The sequence below is a fragment of the Lissotriton vulgaris genome, chromosome 1_1 (genome assembly GCF_964263255.1).
Source record: "Lissotriton vulgaris chromosome 1_1, aLisVul1.2, whole genome shotgun sequence".
NCBI classification, from domain to species: Eukaryota; Metazoa; Chordata; class Amphibia; order Caudata; family Salamandridae; genus Lissotriton; species Lissotriton vulgaris.
In genome coordinates, this window is record NC_141685.1 from 1953850675 (window position 1) to 1953873376 (window position 22702).

General features: G+C 44.1%; 1 protein-coding gene across 4 annotated transcripts in view; it reads right to left on the bottom strand.

The window, feature by feature from the left end:
* SEPHS1 (selenophosphate synthetase 1) overlaps positions 1–22371 on the bottom strand; it is a 305207-nt gene extending 282836 nt beyond the window's left edge. The window contains exon 1 of one of the 4 annotated variants that reach the window (XM_086919661.1): positions 22276–22371. The gene's annotated coding sequence lies outside the window, so the exon portion shown is untranslated. Of the gene's footprint in view, positions 1–1260; positions 1393–21874; positions 22008–22275 lie in introns of those variants that run through there. The other 3 variants (XM_086919658.1, XM_086919660.1, XM_086919663.1) reach the window with 3 other exon arrangements.
* Between the last annotated feature and the right edge of the window lie 331 nt (positions 22372–22702).

Below are 22702 nucleotides of genomic sequence, written 5' to 3' on the forward strand. Positions count from 1 at the left end.
TTAAAGGTGACACCTATACTCGACCCCAAAACCCTCCACCAGCCCCAAAAGTAAGGAAAAGCGCTAAGGTTTACACAGAATCATTTTGTCGACCCGCTCTACCTTTGCACTACCCTTCCTCACATGTCCCACCGTCCTCTCAACTGTATAGCTTGCTGAGCACTTAAAACGGTGAAGGGTGACAGAAGGAGCTCTGCAAAGCAGCCAACTTACCGCCATTTTCTTTTGATGTTCTTTTCTTGGAGTATCCCGGGACCCAGCAGTGCACACAGAGGCATCCCCTAATTGAAACAAAGACTCTACATCTACAACAAACATCTACAACGAATCACCCACAACTACATCCGGAAGGACTTCACCACGATCCCACAACTTCAACAGCTAATCATATGTTTATTCTTTGTGTTCCTTTCCCATCATAACTGTGGACAACAATAAATCCTTATCATAATTGCACACCCCATATGGCCTCCTAGCTTTCATTTCCGACCCTCCCTCCGACACTGGATTAATAAATGGCGTGAGATTTTTGGATTCCTCCTATAAAGACACCTGGTGGTAGGCACTGGGCAGATATAAACGCAAGAACACCAGTGGTCCTCTCATGGAGATTGGGAAGAGGGTGAGCGTCCACCTAGATGGTATTTTTAACCCTTACGCTGGTAAGCATCCCCCCCCCCCACCCCCTCCCCCTCTTGTGATATGGCTTTTTTTTGCTATTTGGGGTAGCTTGCGCTTAGGTCCCTGTAACTTTTTGTCCACATAAGGCATCCACGCCAAATTTGCGTCCTTTTCTTCAAACATCTTGAGGATTCCGAGAACTTGGACAAAATACACCTAATTCTGGTTTGATTTTTTTAGGAAAAAAGTGCTGCAGAAGAAAGTGTCTGTCTTTTTCCCTGCAAAATGTATCAACAAACGGTTTGTGGTGCTAAAATCTCCATCTTCACAGATTTCAGGAACAGGCAGACTTGTTAGAAAACCAAAATTCTCAACACAGTTTTGGCATTTTACTGGGACATGGCCTATTTTTCCTCTTTTTTGAGCTTACAACCTTCTTACAGTTAGTGGTAGAAATGGGTGAGATACCAATGATGAATCCCGGAAAACTATGCATTTCTGAAAAGCAGACAAAATTCTGAATTCAGCAGGGGTTCATTGTGTAGATCCCTCAAGGTTTTACTATAGAAACTAACAATTGAAATAATAAAATATTGAAAATGACTTGAACTAAACAGCCATTTGCGACAACGTTTTCACCTGTAAGTTCTTCTAAGTATGGCAGATTTATAGGACTTGTAGGTTCACCAAGAACACGAGGTACCCAGAGTCAAATAATGAGCAGCATCTTGCAATGGTTTTTCATTGCGTACTGGGTATATTGCAATCCATCTGGTAAAATATAAAGAGTGAAAAATAGGTACCAAGGAAACCTATATAATTACCAAATATAGAGTTTAGAAGCAGAGAACATTTGCACATCTCCGAAATTATGGATACCCATACAGGCATGTGAATTAGAGGACATTTTCAAAATGGCTTCTTTATTACACATGGTCTTACATTTTGGAAGACAGAAAAACAGAAAAAGTCAATTGGTAATAACACTTGTTCTACTAGTGTGTTCCCCTTAGTCTCCCGATAAAAATGGTACCTCTCTTGTGTGGTTAGGCCTAGTACCCGCGACAAGAAACGTCCAAAAACACAACATGGACACATCATAATTTTAAAGTGAAAACTGACCCTTTTTTTGCAATGTGCCTACCTGCGGATTTTGGGCCCTAGGTCTGCCGGCACCAATGGAAACCTAGCAAACCTATACATTTTTAAAACTAGGCACCCAGGGAAATCCAGGATGGGGTGACGTGTGTGGCTCTCACCAAGTTCTGTTACCTAGAATCCCTTGCAAACCGCAAACTTTGTAGAAAAAAAAAATTCCCAACATTTCTGTGATGGAAAGTTCTGGAATCTGAGTGGATCCACAAAGTTCCACCCACCCAGCTTTAACCCAAGTCTCCTGATCAAGAAAAAAAAAAAAAAAGGATACCTCACTTGTGTGGTCAGGCCTAGTGCCTGTGACAGGAAACGGCCCAAAACACAACGTGGACACATTGCGGAAAAAGGGTCAGTTTTCACAGGAAAAATGCAATGTGACTAGTTGTGGATTTTGGACCCTAGCTCTGCCACCACCTAGGGAAACCTGGCAAGCCTATACATTTTTTTAAACTAGACATCCAGGGGAATCCAGGATTGGGCGACTTGTGTGGCGTGGCTCTCACCAGGACTGTGGACATTTTTTCAGGGAATGCGGGAGGACATTAGCAAGCCCATTCTGGGTAGCCCCAACCCATAGGTATGAAAACAATTAAAGGAAACCGCATAATCCCTTGCCCCTAGCGGGCTCTCTGCCCCCACCCGGGGGTGAGGGGGATGGCAAATCAGTGGATATTGCCCCCATCTGCCTACCGGAGGAGGCAGAGAGACTGTGGCTTTTGATTTTTTATGGGGGGTTATTGGCATGCAATTCTGGGCAGCCCCCACCCCATAACTTTAAAAAAAAAATCCCTGTGGCTCGTGGGCTTTCTGCCACGGAGAAGGGGGACAGAAAGTCTCTGGCAAAAAAACCCATTCTGGCAGCCCCCACCCCTATGTATAAAAAAACCTAATCCCTAGTGGGATTTCTGCCCCCCCCCCCCCAGGGGCTATTTCACCCGTCTGTCTCCAGGGGAGGAGAAGGGAAAATGGGGGTCAAAGGTTTTGACGTTTTTTGTGGAGGGGGTGGTAGCCCCTGAACTATAAAAAAAATAATCCCTGGACTCTAGGGTGCTTTCTGCCCCCCACCCCCGGGGTGAGGGCATAGATACTGAATATGCCAAATGTATATATGGGGGAGCAAAGACCCTTCCCCAGCTCAAGGGGCTGCTCCCTCCTCCCTGGTGCCTAGTGGGTGGATCACTGCTTTGGGATTGCCCTCCTGGGGCGATCCCCAAGAAGGGAACCACGAGGGAGGGGTACCATTGGAAAGGGGTGATTTGCCCCTTTCCAATGATACCTCTCCCATATGTTATGGTGCTCGGGGGCTGAGATAGCCCCAGGAGCACTGAAACTAAGTTTCGGTCTGATTTCAATGTAATGATGTCAGCTCGACATGTGAGCAATCGTCATTACATTGAAGGAAAAAAATGCCTCTGGAGGTTGGGAAGCTCTTCCTCCCCCACCTATCGAGGCCCAAAAAAAAATAAAGGAAATCCCTCTGCTGTTTACAGTAAAGGGATTCAGTGCGCTTGTGCACACAATGGAATGGTTACATCATGAGCACACAAGCACTGTTGCTCATGACGGAACCATTCGGTCACAAGCACCAAAGGGGTTAATGTTGCGTAAATGGACACACAGCCTCAATTCCCCAGAAGATTTAACCGAAAACACCACTGGAGAAATCAAAGGTGAAGATTCCACAGGTTCAATAATCTTTTTCTCACGCAAGTCTTGCAATATAGGTTTAAGTCTGTCCCTGTATGACAATGGTAAATTTTTGACCCTGGGGCGCGAAGGCATAATATTGTCATGTAATTTTATATAGTGCTTAAAACCCTGATACTTTCCCAATATGTCACTGAAAACACCAGTAAATTATTGCTTCAACCCCAATTCCCTTCAACAATGGTGCACACAGGGGGATCCGCTTTTGGGACTAATGTGATGCCCATTTCTTCCTGAAGCGGCCAACTTAAACAAAGAATGTCCACTTTTTGCCACATACAGTTTTCCAAAGGTGCGGCGCCCGCCAAATTCTACGTTGGCCTAAAAATAACCAACTGAATGATTTTTATGGTCCGAGGACCCCCTGGAAATATCTCAGGGGGCAAAATAATCTTGTTAGGTCATATCATCACCAAATCATGGGAAATTATGGTACACCAAGAACACAAGTCCACTAGCACCCATATACCCACACCATCTACTGCGGTGTCACATGCTGGGAATTTAGTTGCACATTTGCCTCCATTGATATTCAAATCACTCTCCTGGGCACTGATCTGCACACTCTACCAAAATGCCCCCTCTTATCTATTGCAGGACATATTTTAGAATTGTGCAAATGACCCTTAGTACCACACCTTTTACACAACAGTAACCCCCTTTTCCCTTCAGGCCTCTGCAATTTTTTTTTCACCTCTGGTTTATGCAACATCTCATTTTTGCCACAGGCAATTTCTTTGACTTATCCTCATCTTTAGATAGATACAGTATGGACCTCACTCTTCTAATTTTTTGTTTAACCCGTTCCTTGCTCGTGTCGGCCAACGGCCGATGTGAGCGCTACCTTCTGGGTGCTGCACACGACCATTGGCCTACGCAGTCCCGCCCACTCAGTAGTACGCCCGCACCGCGGAGGACATTAGTTAAATTTGTTTTTATTATTATTATGATTTTTAAACGTTCCATAACAACCAATATGTATGCCATACATTACAGCTTAGAGAATTTTACTGTACAGATCAATACAGTTGTGCCGCCTTAAATCCTGATCGGCTGCTCTAATTTTTTAATTCAGCATGCAGGTAATTGACTGAATTACCTGGTGTTTGTAACTTAACTGTGATCAACAGAACAACAATACCAAATAGCTTTTACTCAATCTAATGCAGATCTTTTATTTTATACATGAACAATATCTCCAAACCATCACATCAAACTCCGCTACAAGCCCCTGTATCGTCCTCAGCCGCCCATTTTTGCATGTATGTCGCGCATTTTGAGCTTCAATGCCCGTCAGCGTTCAAATTCTTTGCAGACCCGCCTACCAAGGTCTAATTACATGCTGTCTGATCGCCACCGCTCAAAGAGGTGTCTGCTGGTGTCTCGGGCTTCCCTCCCAGGCTATTCGGAAATATGATAAGCTTGCATTCCATGATGGTGCCAGCGGTTCTTTCCGCAGTCCGATCGCATCTTCCCGGCGGAGTGTTACGCTTTCCGCCTGTGCCCAGCATAGCAAGGATTGAAACCAGGCTTTTATTGCTGGGTGAGTGGGGGACTTCCAACTGCACGGAAGCAATCGTTTAGCTACTATGAGACTCAGATCTATGTATCTGGAAGTCACCTTATATTTCATGGACCTATGATAGATTACCCGTACGCACACTTCGCACGTCCAGTGTTCGTTACGTGCACTGGGCCAAGCACCGGGTAACCACCTCCCAATATGTTTGAATAGTTGGGCTTGACCACAGCATGTGCAAGAGATCAGCCCCTGCCTCATTACATCATGCGCATTTGGCGTCTGCGTGGACAAAATATATATTTAGTTTTTCTGGTGTTAGGTAGGCCCTGTGTATTATATAAAATTGAATGAGCCAGAAGCGCGCATTACGGGCAATCTGTATTGGATTTTCAAGTATGGACCCCCATTCTTGATCTGTGGTAGGACTATGTAGGTCTGTGTCCCAATAGGCTGGCAGAGAGAGTAATTGTGGTTGTGTGTGAACTCCGAGTGATTCGAAGAACCATTTGGTGAGATGACGACCAGTGTCCAGTTCATGTAAATATTGTATAGTTAAATGAATGGCGGCTCCTGTGCTATGCTCCCCCACAATGTGTCCAGCGCGCAGGTCAAAGCGGCGTGGAGAAGGAACTGGCCTTGCGGCAGACATGAGTTTTCAACCAATTCCTTGAACTAGATAAATTGCCCATCAATAAACAAATCCCTTACTGTCAATATGCCCGCATCTCCCATTGCGAAGCTCTGTACTGGATATTGCCCGGTGCCTTCTGGGAGTGCCCAGTATATGGAGGGATGGCGCGTATGAGGTTATCGAAAGTGTGATGCGCAGACACCGGCGGTAACATTGACATGCCACTCACACCAGTAGCTGCATGGGTGTGCTACCGCTTCTATTGGGGTGAAACAACATCACTATCTCGGGTTGGGTATATCCGGGTAATTGCGCAGCTGTGTCTTCGAGGTATCGGGCACTCATCCAACGTGCCACCCAATGGACCGTACTCTTCTCATTACCCCTTATTTCATGTACAAACGTCTCTGAATGCTCCAACGCTGTAGCAATTTCAATGCCTGCGTTAAGTGACAATTCTAAGGTGGTCCATAACCTTTCCTGGGTGTTTTTGTTGTTAGTTCATTAGAATTTTGTCCTTTAAAACCTGCTCATGGGTAATATGTTCAAAATCACAAGTCACAGCAAGGGATCGAAGAGTGGAAACATAATCCTCTATGAACTCATCAGAACGTTGCTTTCTAGAGTAAGAAATAAATCTTTCCATCACCACATTAGTCTTTTTTCTATACCATAAGGAGAACTGTTTAGATGCATATTGCTACACTCTAGTGTTACGATTGACCCCAACCTGCAGATTTTAAATTCTTTTAACCCAATCCCTACCAAACAATGTTTAAGTAGGGCTAACATCCTCACTTGTTCGCACTCCTCCCCATCGAACACTTCCACATAAGCTAAAAACCTGGCCGTTTTCCAGTCCATGGGAGGCTCACCAGGAGAAACGAGGGAGGCGGAACAATGCCAGACATGATGATACGTAAAAGATCGCTGCCTTAATACATCCTCCACTTGCTCAACTAAAACTAGGAAACGCGTGTAAAGGTGGAGCAAAAATAGACAAATAGCGCCAGAGTCGTGCACAATCATCAAATTAAGAAAAGTAATCACCGATGTCATTCTAGCGAAGGTGTGTGTATCACAGTAAGAAGACACGCAACGAGTCTCACCCAAATGGTGTGCGCGCCACTGTTGGCAAAATGCTAGTAGGGTGAATAATGCCCAAAATACACTTCCTGCATACTCTGTATGTGTATGCGTCACTGTTAGAGACGTGCTCCGATGAGAAACTGACCACTGCTAGGTTCGGGTCTACACCCATTCTGCACTATCCCACTGCACTGAAATAGACACACCAGGACGCCTCCAGATCTATCCGCCGGCAGCACTCATGCACGAATCACACGCAGGAAGCAGTAGCCAATAAGGAGAGCACCCAAAATACAGGACATACAGGAACCAATCCAGTGGCAACACCATGCACACACAACAACATATTACTGAAGAAACAATAACCAGTTAGGTTGCAGCATCACAATGCACATCCAATGATAGATCCCCACAAAATAAGGAATTGGTTGTAACAATGACTTGTTGCTCCACACATGTAAATTTGTGCCAGATCATTGCCAGTGTAAAGTTGGAAGCATTGACACAAATCCAAAGGTATGGTGACAGGAACGTTGAGTCAGCTGTAAGCATGTTAACAGGTACAAGTCCAGCTTTCCCCTACCCGAAACTGCCACGCCCCACCATATAAACAACCCTCCCATTGGTTTGAAAGATGTTTCGCCCCACAGGCCAAACCACTGCTTAAAAACCACAAGCCTGCATCTTATGAAAGAGACATGAGCGTAACACAACATGTACCGCTTGTGTCTACTTCACAAAACAACAACGCACGAGCGTGACAGGCATAACATGCTCGTGAATACAAAAGACTTAGAAAGAGGATGAGAAATGACTTGAAATATGCTTATTTTGACAGGCATGATCATACGAATGGGTGCATATTTTGTCTTATCCGTCATTTGCAGCAAGAAATATTCCAGTATTGTTACTGCTGGCCAGCAGAGTAGGTCTTTTAAGTTTTGGAATAAGTACCATCTTCATATCTGTCCCCAACGTACCCAATTCTGCTGACCAAAGCATATTTAGAACCGCCTAAAACACAGATGATATGTTTGGCGTGGGCTGACCGGAAGATAGTATCACATGGGGAAAACTCCAGCTCCCATTTGTGTAGGACTGTTTTGCCACACCATATTTGAGCTGTGTTATGTTGCTTCACAAGTGCAGTTTTAGCGCCATTGGTTTAATTCCATCAGGGGAACACCTCATAAGGACTTGGAGGCTTAACTCGCTACTCCTATCCCTCTGCGCGTGGGTCTCCTGGCTATACTAGGCTGCCCCACCAAAGAAATACATACAGTGAGGTGCACTAGAAGACGTTATTAAGATATTAAGACTGGCCACTGCGCCTGGGACAGAAATGGTGGTCTCCCTACACCGCTCACTAATAAAGAATCTACTAGTGACACTTACCTATGAAACAGGTGTAATCAAACCATTTTGAGATAAAAATACAGACACCCATGGCTCTGTTCATTGCCAAGTGGTTTATAGCAATGTCTGAATATGAAGAGACTACGCCCCAAGCCGGATGAAGATTCTCACATAGCAGAGACCCAGACACTCACTGAAAAATAAATACCCTAACCTGCCAGTGGGAATTGCTTAGATCTCTTATTATAACTAACCCTAACCAGACTAAGATAGGTGCATGCATATACAACAGGATAGTCCACATGGGATGCTTGGTAAAACAATCCATGAAAAGTATATGGGAGGCAGAACTGGGGGCGGGACATCACTGATGTGCAACGGTTATATTGATTTAAGCAGATAAAGGAAATCTCTCCAAATGGCAAGCACTGGTATACACAATTTAAGTTTGTGCACAGAGCATACCCTACCCCTACATCTATGCATCTTTTCAGTCTGACTATGAGCTTGAACTGCTGGAGGTGCCCTGGCCCCTAAGCAGACTTTACATTGATATTTTAATACTGGTAAAAGCACCTGACCAAACGCAAAGTGATCATTTCAATAGACTTACCTGCCTCGCCATTGATAACCTGCTGGGATATGTCAAAGACATTCCAAAGGCATATAGGAAACGGACTGCAATAGCACTCTTGCTAGGTCAACAAAGACTTGGCATGCAATGGAGAGGTGCGAGTCTTCCCACCAGTGTGCTTGCGAGATCTGGTCACTTACTCAAACACTACTGAAACCGATGATACTTAATTGCCAACATCCTCCAGAACTAGGGGCATTTGGTACCCACTACGTACCTATTTTTCTAAAACTAACAACAATTCTGGTCCACTTCCAGAGCAATGATAAGGGACTATGTGATGGCCCCACGGAATGCCATTGAACTCAACATGCATGATGCTGTAAATTTATTGCACCCTTTAGCTATTAGAACTGTGACTGCTGCAGGTTTACTACTTTTGTATTTGCATTCCAAAAGCGAATGACTAACTGTTAAAAATGAAAAAAAAAATATTTAAAAAAAATATTCCTTAACCAACTTAGCAAGCATGCACTCACTTCAGCTCAATAAAATGTTCAGATTAATGCACTGACGAATACTATATAGCAGGGACACCATATGTAGCCTGGTAGATATTTTATGTGGGACCATTAGATCCTCGAATGCTCTACTACCGGAAATGGAACTCTCAACTGGTCCCTTCCAACCCCCTTCCTACATCTATCAACATGTCTTCCCTCATAGGTCCTCTCCCCCCTTCTGAACACCTTTGTACTTGCCTGAATTTTCATACGACGAGCTATATACTGCAACTGTATTCTTCATATACCATCACAATGAATTTTAAAGCATGTATACAGACGGTTACCTTTCAAACCTTCTATACTCTCCAATTTTCTTGACTACTATAAAGAGTGCGATTAGAAACACCATTCCAACAAGCATTGGCAAAGCCAATAGGTCTCGTATGCCAGAACTATTAGTTTTGCCAATGTGTTTTAGCCCTATTGAACACCAGCGTGGCTGCTGTTCAGCATGGCTCAAAGTTAGAGGCATAGAGGAGAGTGGTGTGGAGTTCTGTAGAGTGGAATGGCGAAGAGTGGAATTGAGTACTCCAGAGTGTTGCAGGGTATATTGGTGTTGAGTGCAGTGGCATACAGCGCAGCGTTGTAGAACGCAGTGGCATAGATTAGAGTGGTGCACAGTAGAGTTCAGTCGCACAGAATAGAGTGGTGCATAAAGGGTGCAGTGACATAAAGGGTGCAGTGACAAGAGTAGAGCGGCGCATCACCTAGTGAGTGTAAGGATTTGTTTTAATCATATACAAGTATTTGTTTCCAACACACTTCAGAAATAACAGGGAGCAAGATGGGGCCTGTGTGAACTCTGTGTGGGCTACTCTTCCCAGCCTGCCAGTATTCTTTAATGGTTCAACTTTGGTAAAAGCAATTGAATGGTCAGATGGTGTTACCCCTAAGGATTTAAAGACTTTGGGTGGCCAGTGTGAGACGGATAGTGTGAAGGACATATGGAGCGAGGCAACTCACCTCTTTGCTGATCTGCGCTATACTGAAGGTCCTCAGGGGTCGAGGGCAAGGTGGGGGACAGCGACAACCCCAACGGAGCAGGATGCCTCCCAAGCAGAGCAAGGACCGGGTTGAGGCTGGAACCGCAGCAGGGGTGCGGGGAGCTCCTCTGAGCCGGAAGATGCCGGGCAGGCAAAAGTTGTCTGAAGCTACTCCCCCGTGGCAAGACGTGGCGCAGAGGAGGCTGCTAGAAAAGTCAAAGTGAAGGCCTGCAGCAGCCGATTGTGGAAACAGCAAGAGGGAAGTAGGCAGTGATACAGTGTTTTCGGGTCAGACTACAAGCACCCACAGGAGTCGAAGCTGTGAGTCAACAGGCTGCAGGAGAGGGTAATGAGCTTCCTGACTTGTCTAACTGAGTGAGTACGGATTTAGCCTCTCCGGTATCTGTGGGCAGTCTTGGGAGAGATGGCAACATTCTAAACCCACTCTCAGTTAACCCAGGGTACAGGGGGGAAGAACAAGCCTCACCTGACAGTCAATCTCAATGTCAACGGGGGGAGGGGAAACTACCAACCCCGGGAGTCAACTTTGAGGACCGCAGTTAACTCCCAGCGGTTACACCCACAGGATGGGGGGACTCCGGAAGGAGGTGAGAAATTCTTCTCCCTTACTGATTAATCTGCATTATCTAGTGTAAGTGATACACTAGATGTGATACACACACATCCCATGTGTAGGTGATACACACACATGGGATACAGACCCAGGTTACTCAGGAGGCAGCCTAGATAGCTTAGTGGCTAAACCAGCTACTCCGTAACGTGTGACTTTACAAAAAAGGAAAAGGAGTGCGGGGAAAAGAAGGTCTGGCGTAGCGGACTTTGAATTTGAACGAAGTATGGCCAGCCAGTTGAAATAGGACTACTAAGCCACTAACTTTATGCAGGAAGATGGGGGGTGGGGGGGTCTACAGCTGATGGAAAACCACTAGAGATATCAAAGCTGTTCCCCAAGACTGAGATAGCGCCTGGGCCTCCCCTCTTGATGAGTCTAATTTATTGTACATTAAAACAAATGCAAAGTGAGGAGAATAAGAGGGCTCACCTAGCTACAAAGAAACTTTATGGGGCTTGGTGCAATGTGAACAAAATATGCACCAAAATATCAGAACGCACAACTGTGCTGGAAGAATGGATGGTTGCATCAAAGGCTGGGATTGAGTCAATGGGGGGGAGGGGGGGGGGGCTAAGTATCCTCGTATGAGGCACAGATGACGGATATAATTTTGAAACTTGAAGATTCGGAGAACCTTCAGTGATGCAATAACTTGAGACTGTTGGGCATAGCGGAAAACGCAGAGGGGGACGATATCCGGGCCTTACAGTGGAGATCGCTGAATGGGGCTTTTCCGGAATTGGCTCACTGGGACTGGGAGGCAGAGGTGCAGAGAGTGCATCTGATCCCTCTTATGCTTAAAAAGAAAAAGGTCCAACCTGATCCAAATGAGAAGCCCAGGGCCATGTTGATTTTCTTTGGGAACCAGGCCGTGTTTAAGAAAGCAAAACCGGAGACCAAACGCTCAGCCAATGGACTCTATCCATCTATCGCCCTCCCTCTATCCATCTATCGCCCTCCCTCTATCCATCTATCGCCCTCCCTCTATCCATCTATCGCCCTCCCTCTATCCATCTATCGCCCTCCCTCTATCCATCTATCGCCCTCCCTCTATCCATCTATCGCCCTCCCTCTATCCATCTATCGCCCTCCCTCTATCCATCTATCGCCCTCCCTCTCTATCTATCGCCCTCCCTCTATCGCCCTCCCTCTATCGCCCTCCCTCTATCGCCCTCCCTCTATCGCCCTCCCTCTATCGCCCTCCCTCTATCGCCCTCCCTCTATCGCCCTCCCTCTATCGCCCTCCCTCTATCGCCCTCCCTCTCTATCTATCGCCCTCCCTCTCTATCTATCGCCCTCCCTCTCTATCTATCGCCCTCCCTCTCTATCTATCGCCCTCCCTCTCTATCTATCGCCCTCCCTCTATCGCCCTCCATCGCCCTCCCTCTATCGCCCTCCCTCTATCGCCCTCCCTCTATCGCCCTCCCTCTATCGCCCTCCCTCTATCGCCCTCCCTCTATCGCCCTCCCTCTATCGCCCTCCCTCTATCGCCCTCCCTCTATCGCCCTCCCTCTATCGCCCTCACTCTATCGCCCTCACTCTATCGCCCTCACTCTATCGCCCTCACTCTATCGCCCTCCCTCTATCGCCCTCCCTCTATCGCCCTCCCTCTATCGCCCTCCCTCTATCGCCCTCCCTCTATCGCCCTCACTCTATCGCCCTCACTCTATCGCCCTCACTCTATCGCCCTCACTCTATCGCCCTCACTCTATCGCCCTCACTCTATCGCCCTCACTCTATCGCCCTCACTCTATCGCCCTCACTCTATCGCCCTCACTCTATCGCCCTCACTCTATCGCCCTCACTCTATCGCCCTCACTCTATCGCCCTCACTCTATCGCCCTCACTCTATCGCCCTCACTCTATCGCCCTCACTCTATCGCCCTCACTCTATCGCCCTCACTCTATCGCCCTCACTCTATCGCCCTCACTCTATCGCCCTCACTCTATCGCCCTCACTCTATCTATCTATCGCATCACCACAGCATCACCCAGAACCACCACAGCATCACTCGTCGCCACCACAGCATCAATATGTGCAACCATTCAACAACAACTGGTTCAAATATGTTCTCTCAATGTTTCAAGCTTTATTACAAATGTGAGAAAAAGATGTTAATATTTCACTTCTGTGCTTGGATTTTCGTCACAATAAAATACACTGAACATAATCTTCACAAAAGTTATTTACAAATGTTTAAGCTATTGCCATTGTAAATGACAATAACTCATTTAAGTATTAATTATTTAAAAAAATTCTAAGCCATTTTTATTTGTAATATCAATACATCTAAGTCACGTAAATAAAACACATATTGCATTACAAATGCTACAGGTGTCACATTTGCGAAAGTTAAAACTATTGCCATTGTAAATGACAAAGCTATTAATTTTGATATTTTCAAAACCAACACATAAATAAAAAATGTGTAATTTACAACACCAATAGCTCAAACTTTCCTAATGCGAGAACTATTGCATTGCAAATGCTTGTTCTACTTGCTGTACCCTAAAAATGTACAACAAATCTAACAATAAGACTGCTTAACAGATACAGATTACTGATCTGAAATTGAATTTTGGCGTTTTTAGTCAATTCATGTGCCAGCAGGAGGATTTAACATGGTTTTTGCTATTTTCATGAAACTTACCAATCTACAAGCTAATTGAATATCTCCTCCTGCAAAACAGGCTTTTAATGCTTGTCTGCGTGTTCAAAGTCGTGTTTGGTTCCAGAGTTGTTTTAATAATAGTTGTAATAGATGTGCAGCTACTATGGCGCATTCGCCATTTCTGTAAATTGTTTTCACCTAAGGGTTGACTATTGGTTAGCAACCCGAGGGGGTCAGCACTTGGACAGATTCGATAGAAGACATGCCAAAGACACTATCCAATCATGCCCCCATCCGCCTGGTGCAGAAACTCCCCACACATCCCCCACCGACAATTTACGTGGTGTCTTCCGACAGGAGAGATGTTAGAGCAGGTTTTTAAAGCGGACACAAGACAGGCCATTACAGAGTATTTGTAACACAATTCTGGAACGGTAAATAGTGCACAGATGCTATTGGAGGCCTTTAAAGTAACGATGCAAGGGCACTGAATTGATGCACAGACACCTGACACCGCATTATTGGTTACCATTGCAAACAAATTGACTAACTACCAGAGTACACAGAAAGAGAAGTAAAATCCTTTCACGTGGGCATACTGCACAAAGGTACGGAGAAGGCTGAAGACCTGGTCTCTCGCTTGCGACACGGTTACAGTCCGTTGGAACCCCCAAGCAAATAGTGCAAATAATTGACACACAAGATAGGACTTACTATGATACAATCTATAATGGGGAAATTCACAGAATATTAAAACACATCTATACTCCATACAGCTGACCACCGCAGGAGATAGAAGATGTTGCTCTGGCCTGGCTCTCTAATGATCATAGGGAATATTTTATCAGGGATGTGGAATTCCTATAACCCGACGCCCAGGACATATTGTTTCCGGAAACGGATGAAGTTCTATCTGCCTTCCAGATCACTTAGATCTGCCACTCTGGCCTTGGCCGAGGTTCCTGCTACGCGGCGGGCTAGGTGCGGCGGACGTTCTTTCAAACTCCTCGCTCCTCAGCTATGGAATGCCCTTCCCTTGTCCCTCAGAGCCACTGGCGATCTGTCTACCTTCAGGAAGAGTCTAAAAACCCTGCTTTTCACTCAGTAAAATGACTTCCGCTCTCCTACCCAGCCGTTTAGTTGAGGATCTTAAGCGCCGGGACACTCCTCGGAGTAGCTGGGCGCTTTAGAAATCCCCCATATAACATAACATAACAATGCATTCCTATGAAATGGGTAGCAAACGAGCATCAAACACAAAGTGGTGGATAAAATATGATAAATTGTACAGTTAGAAACATACGCAGAGGAGCTACCAGAGGCTTTGCGCCTAAGAGAACTCTGGAGTCCACTTGTACAATACCTACAAACAGAGCGTGGTATACAGTCAGCGGTAAAAATGGATAAGGACAATTATGAGATGGACTATAAAATGTAATGAAAACATAGATGTCATAATACTCTGTAATGTGCTGCAAAGATGGATTGAGCAGTCGTGCAAATCTCTAAGGTTACTGTGCTGAAACTATACAGTTGTGCTGCATGCCTTACTATCATTAAAACTATAAATAAATGTCTTACCACAGATCAGAGGTGAAGCGAGGTCTAAGGGATCACAGACCACCATTATACGTTGCAGTTGTAAGCACCAATGAGCTAAAAATGCACAATACACGACAGAGATAACAAATTCTCTCTACTGAATTGTGAGTGGTTCCTAAAGAAATAACTATTTGAAATCCATCAAAAGAGCCGTCTATATGAAGACTAACTTCAAGAAAGGGACCTGGTAGGGTCTTGGAAGTTTTGGAAGGTTCAGCAAACACAAAACTATTTTGCTGCAGATAGCCATCCTCTGGTGCTCTTTTAGCATGTCACGTCAGATTGGATTCTGTAGAGGCTTCCTCCGAGCCAAACAATAGCTTATTCAGATGTGCCCAGTGCACGAGAGTGACATGCCCATGATGTGATACAGCCAGACCAACAGTGTCAGGATAGACTCTCTGGAAACACTAAAGCTGCATGTGTTGGAATGCAAAGTCATCGGAGGCACCATGATTTCTTCCATCATCTTTTTGAAGAAGTACATATTTCTAAGCTACAGATCATATATGTTCCCCGAACACAGCAGCCAGAATGAAGAGGAAGACATTTGCATAAATCAATTCCTTAGATTTAGATGCATGTTTCCCAGCAACACTGTGGGCAATAACCGCTGCTGTGTTTTTCGGGGGCTAAGTGAGCTTCTTTGGCAGAAGTGCCGAGGGAAGGGAATACCGGGTTAGCAGGCAGCAGAGAGATACAGAAAATGGATGCTGGTGTTAGGCCCGTGGCTCCTGAGGCCAAGAGATAGCTGAGAAAAGTAAAAGGACACAGAAGTGCTCCTTTGCTCTGTAGCCGAGCGAGATCGAGATGCCACTTCCAATAATCATACACATCCATCTGCAAATATTCCATATATACTCCGAGACACAGGTCCAGTTTAATGGAATTCAAGAAACTGAATTGTTTTGTATAGTAGTAAATGGAGCTCAGGGAATGCTCCAGAGATTTCAAGGAAAGAATCAGCTGACATACTGACTACAACGGAAAAGGATATTGTGGTGGCTGGATTGTCAACTGAGGTTCATGCCAGAATCCTGCCAAAACAGATGAGTAATCGGAGACTTCCTGAACTTTAGCAAGCGTTCGTTAATGTAAAAGAGATAAAGGAATAGAGTTTCAGAGGAAGTAGCCTTAAGTATAAAATATATAATTTTACCCAATTCCCATCCCATTCATTGATAGGTGGTTTATAAGGATGGATGCAAGAACTAGAGGAACCCAGCACAGTCATAGTCCAAGTTAATGGAGCACATTAAGTCCCACAGCAAATCTCAAACTCCCATGACAGAGAGTCCTTTTATATTGCTAGACCGTTTGCCATGTCAGAAGTCTAACATCCGCAATCACATTTTTCAGAGAAAAACTGAAGTTTTTTTACAACTGTAAACTTAGCAGCGTAGAAAACAGTCGAACCAACAGTAGTCAACCCTAGAAAGGCAAAAGCACAGCAGGGGGCAAAAGAGAGAAAAGTACTTCCCTACCAGTCAGGAGATGGCACGGGGAGCCTGCCTTTATTGATATATAAAAAAAGAAAAGAAAAAAGATTGTGCCAATACAATCCCTGATATGAAGTACTTTAAACGGGAGCTCGGAGAAAAAAAAAACAATCATAGGAGCAGTTTAGCATCTGTATCCATGGTGCGAACCCATCTCAAGACAAAGACTGACTTTGAGAGGGAACCGGAGGCAATGCTGCTCTCCAAGCTTGTACATTATCTGAGGTGTTTAAGTAGGATTATTCAGCTACTGCTACCTGCAATCATGAAATGCAAAAGATCAATGTCAGATTGAGCATGTAAGTTTTGCCCGCCAGTATTAATAACTGATGTTTTAACTCTACCTCGAGTTCAAAATCCTCCACAATGGTGAAGTGCACATAGTGCAATAAGGTGACAGCTACACATGTAACGTCATAAAAAGATACAATAATTTGGGTTGTATCCGAATTAAGAAGAGTGCATAAGAGCAGGAATATTACATGACAGCCACTCTTAATCGGAGGTTTACTTGCGTTTGCATGGACTTTTCATTTGGCAATTCCTTATTAAATGCTTTTAGAATAACCAGTAAACCTTACGCATTTTTCTATTAAGTATATTTTTGAGCTTTTAGAAAAAGAAGAAAAATTCTTCCAGGCATTTCCACAACTGCCTTAAATTGTCGAAATTTTGTCTCTTTGCGACTTAATGTAAATATATTGCTTTGACTGGCTCTATGGTGCATTACTGTGCAAGTGGTGCACTTTAAACTATAAAATGTGAAATATATAAAGCCTGAAACTTTTCACAGAGGCTTTCAGATTCAAACTAACAGATTCTCTGGAGGGGGATGTCCTTTTGACTATATCCATCTGGAGAGCTCATTACTCACTTTGATTACGATGATGGTTGGTTGACGTACATGGCAGTGGTGATGGGCTCCTCCCTCAGCAACAAGGACTCTCTAGAGCAGGGGTCTCCAAACCGGTCCTGGAGGGCCGGATCCATGCCAGATTTTTAAAACTACTACATGTATCTCAATGGGGATATCCAAAAAATCTGGCATGGATCCGGCCCTCCAGGAACGGTTTGGAGACCCCTGCTCTAGAGCAACTGAATACTTTTCGAATGTATGTGTATATGCAGGTGCTCTACCAAATGTATGAAAAAGAGGAAACATGCCCAACAACTTTGAACCTAGGAGGCCCAAGGGATTTAATGGGCCTAAGCTTACAGCTAGAGGCAGTCCACCACGGTCCATTAAAATGAGGTCCTTCTATACCGCTCTTCCTGCAAAACGTATGCCACTACATCAAATCAAGTTTTCATCAAATCTCTTTTAAACCTGAGGGAAATTAAATAGACCACTATTACATACCCTCAGCAAACACATTTTCTGCACCATAGCGAAGTTTTAAACGTAAAGTAAGGTGCAAACTGAAACTCCAGGGCTCATAAATGACAGCAGTAAACAGTTTACTTTTAGACAACAGTTTCTAGAGTAGAGAATAAGTTTCTCATCCACAGGACCATTAATGAATATGGCTAAGTCGCCATATGGCTCACTTGGCCTGAAGAGCAGGACTGGTGTAGAAAAGTTACAAACAAGACTTCAGTTGAGCTAACATTTTCAATTACAGGCGACTGGGTGCTTTTTCTGCTTTATTAGCAGAAGATCAGAGCTACGCATTTACACGCAGTGTATTTCTCCATTTAAAATAGCGTAAAAAAACCACAAGTATAAACATCAATTTAATAAACTTGTCTAGCTTTACCATCTTCCGTCTGGATCACTGCCTTTGGATTACACTTCACAGAACCATCAGCTGAACTTTAAAAGACTGACTTCACGATAGCAGTTTTAGCTCTACCAACGACAAACTGAGCAGCAAAAGTTCAAATAAACGTTCACCGTTTTAGAAAATATCCAGGAGTTTAGGGCAAAAAACGGATTTTAACCTTGAAAATACCGTAAGTTGTTTTATAAAAATATAAATGTATAAAAATAATAAAACAACTGTCGAAGAACAGTTTTTTGGGTGGGATGCCAAAGGTTCTCAGTACGCATACAGGTACTAACTAATAAAACAACTCCCTTAAGAGTTCTCCATAGAACCTTAAACATTCTGCAACTTCACATAACACAAAGTATCATTCAACTCAGGAAAAAAAGAAGCATATAAAAACGAGACCCATACTCTTAAGAAATTACAATGTTGTGCTTCCATTGTTTTAGACTACGAACTGCAAAATGGTTTCATTTTGGATTACACTTCTTGAGAGAGAACACTGGTTTACTGATTCTTGCTTCTGAAACACCATATTCTGGTCTTAAAATTGTATCATCGTACTTCGAGCATTCTTAATTAAATCATATATGCAGACAAGTGAGAGGGCTGCTGGAGGTTACCCAAAGCAATCAAAAGAGCAGCCTGAAGAAAGAGATCTGGCGCTGCAAAAGTTTGTAAACTTGAACCACAAATGATAAAACGTGGAAGAGTAAAGAACGGATATCAATAATGGGTCAAGCAACTGAGAATAAACTGCTCTGAGGTGGAGCACCAAAGGTTTTCAGCATACATACAGCGACTGACTAATCAAACTTGATTTATTTGGCGTTGTCTACCATATCTTATACTTTCTGTAACTTCACATAATACAAAGTATTGAAAATCCTTGTTCGCATTTTCTTTCACCACGCCCTTCAACCAATAGCATGAAATAAAATCATCTTGCAACTAATCCATCAAAAAAATTAAGCAATACACGATACACTGTGGATGGGTGGTATTTGTTAATAAGGCATGTTTAGTCCTAACAGTTCATTCATATCAGACACCAAGTGGTAGTGTGAACACTACTTAGAGTCAAACCACCAGTCACAAAAAGATAAATTGTAAATGTTTTTTTAGTCTTATTTCAAAGTAACCACTGTTCTGATCCTAGTCTGTGTTTTAGATAAAACATAGACAGCATAACATGGTATGCAAACATGAAAGTAAAAAATGCAGCAAATCTTTCGCTGTCTCTAATTTACATGAGAATACAAATTGTTGCTACTACCCCTTAGTTTCCATGTTACAGCTCTCAAAGACATATTTCCCCCTCCTATTCAAGACTCATATATAGATAGGCCTTCTAAGACTGGAAAATAAACTCAAAATTAGCGATTTCAATAAGATGTTTATCTTAATTTAGTGACCGTTTGCATTATCATGGTTTTCACGCAATCCTTGTTTTCTTACAATTTCCCTCCTCACTTTCCGCCTTACACTTAATGGCTTTGCTCATGATTAACTTTTAGAGTTTATACATCGCAGCTGCTTATCTAGGAAGCTCTGCAGACTGCGTGCAAACAAACACTTTGCTTAATGCTCTATAAGTTCTCAATTATCTGGTGGTGAGCAGTTGTAGATTTCTTACTACATTTTGGGCAGGATCAGTAAACACTAAAATTGCTATGAGTGATCTCTTTTGTGGTTAGTGTAACAACCTAGTTTTATTACCATCCATATTTCTCATAGTCAAGCATTTAGCCTAATTGGTAGTGTTTCAGTTTAGCCCACATGCGATTATGGAAGACTGAAGATACAGCTGTCAAACTGTGGTTTCTGTTGCCTAAACCTCCAGCAAATGCCGCCAAATTAGTTCAGTCGTTTCTGTTTAATTTCGAATAAGATAACATTAAAGACTATGGGGATCAAGCCCCAATTGCTCACATCATAATGTATTACATATTAAACACTAGCAGCGACCCTACCTATGGTACAATATGGACCAGCGAACTTAAACCCTGACTTCCCCATATGCAGAAAATGTGTTCAGTAACAATAACAGCACTACAGACCAAAACAGCATTGAAGTGCCTATGAAGGTTTTGACAATGTACGAGTTCAAACATGCGTGTTTGAATTTTGTATCGGAAATCCACTGTCCCAACATATTTGTCTGACAACATATAATATTGCGAAAAAACACGCTAAACCAGAACAAACAGTAAATAAAGAAATTACATACAGTTCCCGATTAAAATGCTATTTTTCGGAATTATGGACTGCAAGGTGATTCCATATGGAATACACTTGTGAATAAAGAGCAATGTTTTATTGCTTTATAATTTTCTAATTCCGAGTCTTAAAATTATATAAACGCGATTTGCAACTTCCTTTCGCTCACTAATATGTGTGGGCAATAAATGCGGCTGTAATGCAAGTTATGGTAAACTGTAAATGTCTGTTAGAGGTAACTCAGGGTATTTAAATACGAAACCTGTCAAAATGGCGATACTGACATGAGCCGCAACAAGTTTCTGAACTCGAACCAAATATGCTGTAACTAGGAGGCGTAAAAATTGTTCCCGCTGCAAAATTAACCCCTACGGCCAAATGCATCTATAACATTTTAACTTGCAACCGCAACAATGAATCAGGCAGATGCTGAAAAGCCCTGCGACATCAATGCGAGTAAAGCGCAGTTCTGAAAATCAGACTCCTGGATGCTTTACTCATCGGAGATGCTGAGACTTTAACAAGTGTCCTGCACGTACATGTAATGATGGCATGTCCATGGAACAAATATATTGTGTTGGAAGCACGTTTAAACTCGCAGCGCATTAGGCAAGGGTTGCTGCTGCTTTAAAAGTGCTGGTGTAGCCATGTGCGTAAATTGCTACAATGCCATAGGTCCTGCTAGGCATGGATGATGCCAGAACTGATTTACATTAAAGCAACAGCTATTCTTGTATTTTAATCATATTAATATCAACGCATGGCACAGGGAGTGATACACCAAGCCACAATGGCTCATCCCACATACGCGTCGTTTGAGACTACAGATGTTCTTCCATGCGGAAAATTAATTTTGCACAGGAAAGTAAAAGTGGAAACAAAAAAACGACGGCGAAGAACAAAAGCTACATAAGTGCACGAGCCTTTGGCAATGAACAAGCAGACCATAACCCCTTGCACTTCAGCAGTCTGAGAAGGTTGGCAGGTTTCACGGTAGAGTAAGTAGTGAGTGGTCTTTGAGGGGGGGTTCACTTGTACAGATGCCAGTGATGTATGGCACACTAAAGCTCACTTGCACCCCTGTGAGAGAGCATTTCTCTTGCACGACAGCAAGCTTTCAGTGGACCGCTTTACATGTGCCGTCACCTTTAACGCGCGAGCACCGCCACCGGCTCAGCGCACAGCTCTACTGGAAGAGCAGAGCTTCACATGCACACAATGACTGGTGCATGTGAAGCCACCGCACACAGTGAAGGCCTTTAATCGGCATGAACATATATCCACCAGTTCGCGAGAAATACAAAAGTAAACAAAAGAATCACCGGTTTCCCTACCCCCAACAGCATCCCCTCAAGGGCCCCGAACCCACCAGCGCGGGAGGGAGACGGCAGAGACATATCCCTTAGACGCGACATTTAAACGGGCCGAGTCCCATTAAGCAGCTAAAAAGGGGTGGAGGGGGACAAATATGTCGGCGGTTGAAAAAATTAACCCATGAGAGGCCGGAGCTGCCACGGCTTTCTTAAAGCGGCCCGGCCTCTCCTACGACCAGGACGCCGACGTATCAAGAGGGATTAAGACACGGCAAGAAATGTTTTACAAGAAACCAACTCAATCGATGTTTAACAAAAAGCGAAAACTCAAAACGTTACATACATTTAATAAAATAAAACTACAGAATCTAGTTCCCCTTTAAATGAGGCCCCCAGCCCCGCCTCCCCCTGCAACCTCTTACCGGCTCTCCCTGCATCACCTCCGGAAAACGGGACTCCCAGCTTCCCAGCATGCACCGCGAGCAGGGCTCCCCTGGCGCCGCCTGAGTCCTGGCTGAGGGAGAGAACAGCAGGCCTGCCTGAGGGGGAGGAGTTTTTGTTTCTGCCCTGCTACGGTTTAAATCGTACTTGGAAACGAGAAAAGGCTTTTCCAATCTTTATTTAAAATACGAACATCTCTAGTCAGGAGAGGTCCGACTGCTGGGCAATGGTGCTTTAAAAGTAGACTCGGGCTTGCCAAGACTGGTGCGCGGATCCTTTAAAAGCAGGACGGCCCTACGCACCTGCCTTTAAGAACAGTTGTTGGCAGCGAGTTCACGAGAAAAGCTGTGGACTGCACACGGATAGCCTTTTCGTGCAGCGTGACTTTGTTTCAAAGCCTCCAGGTTT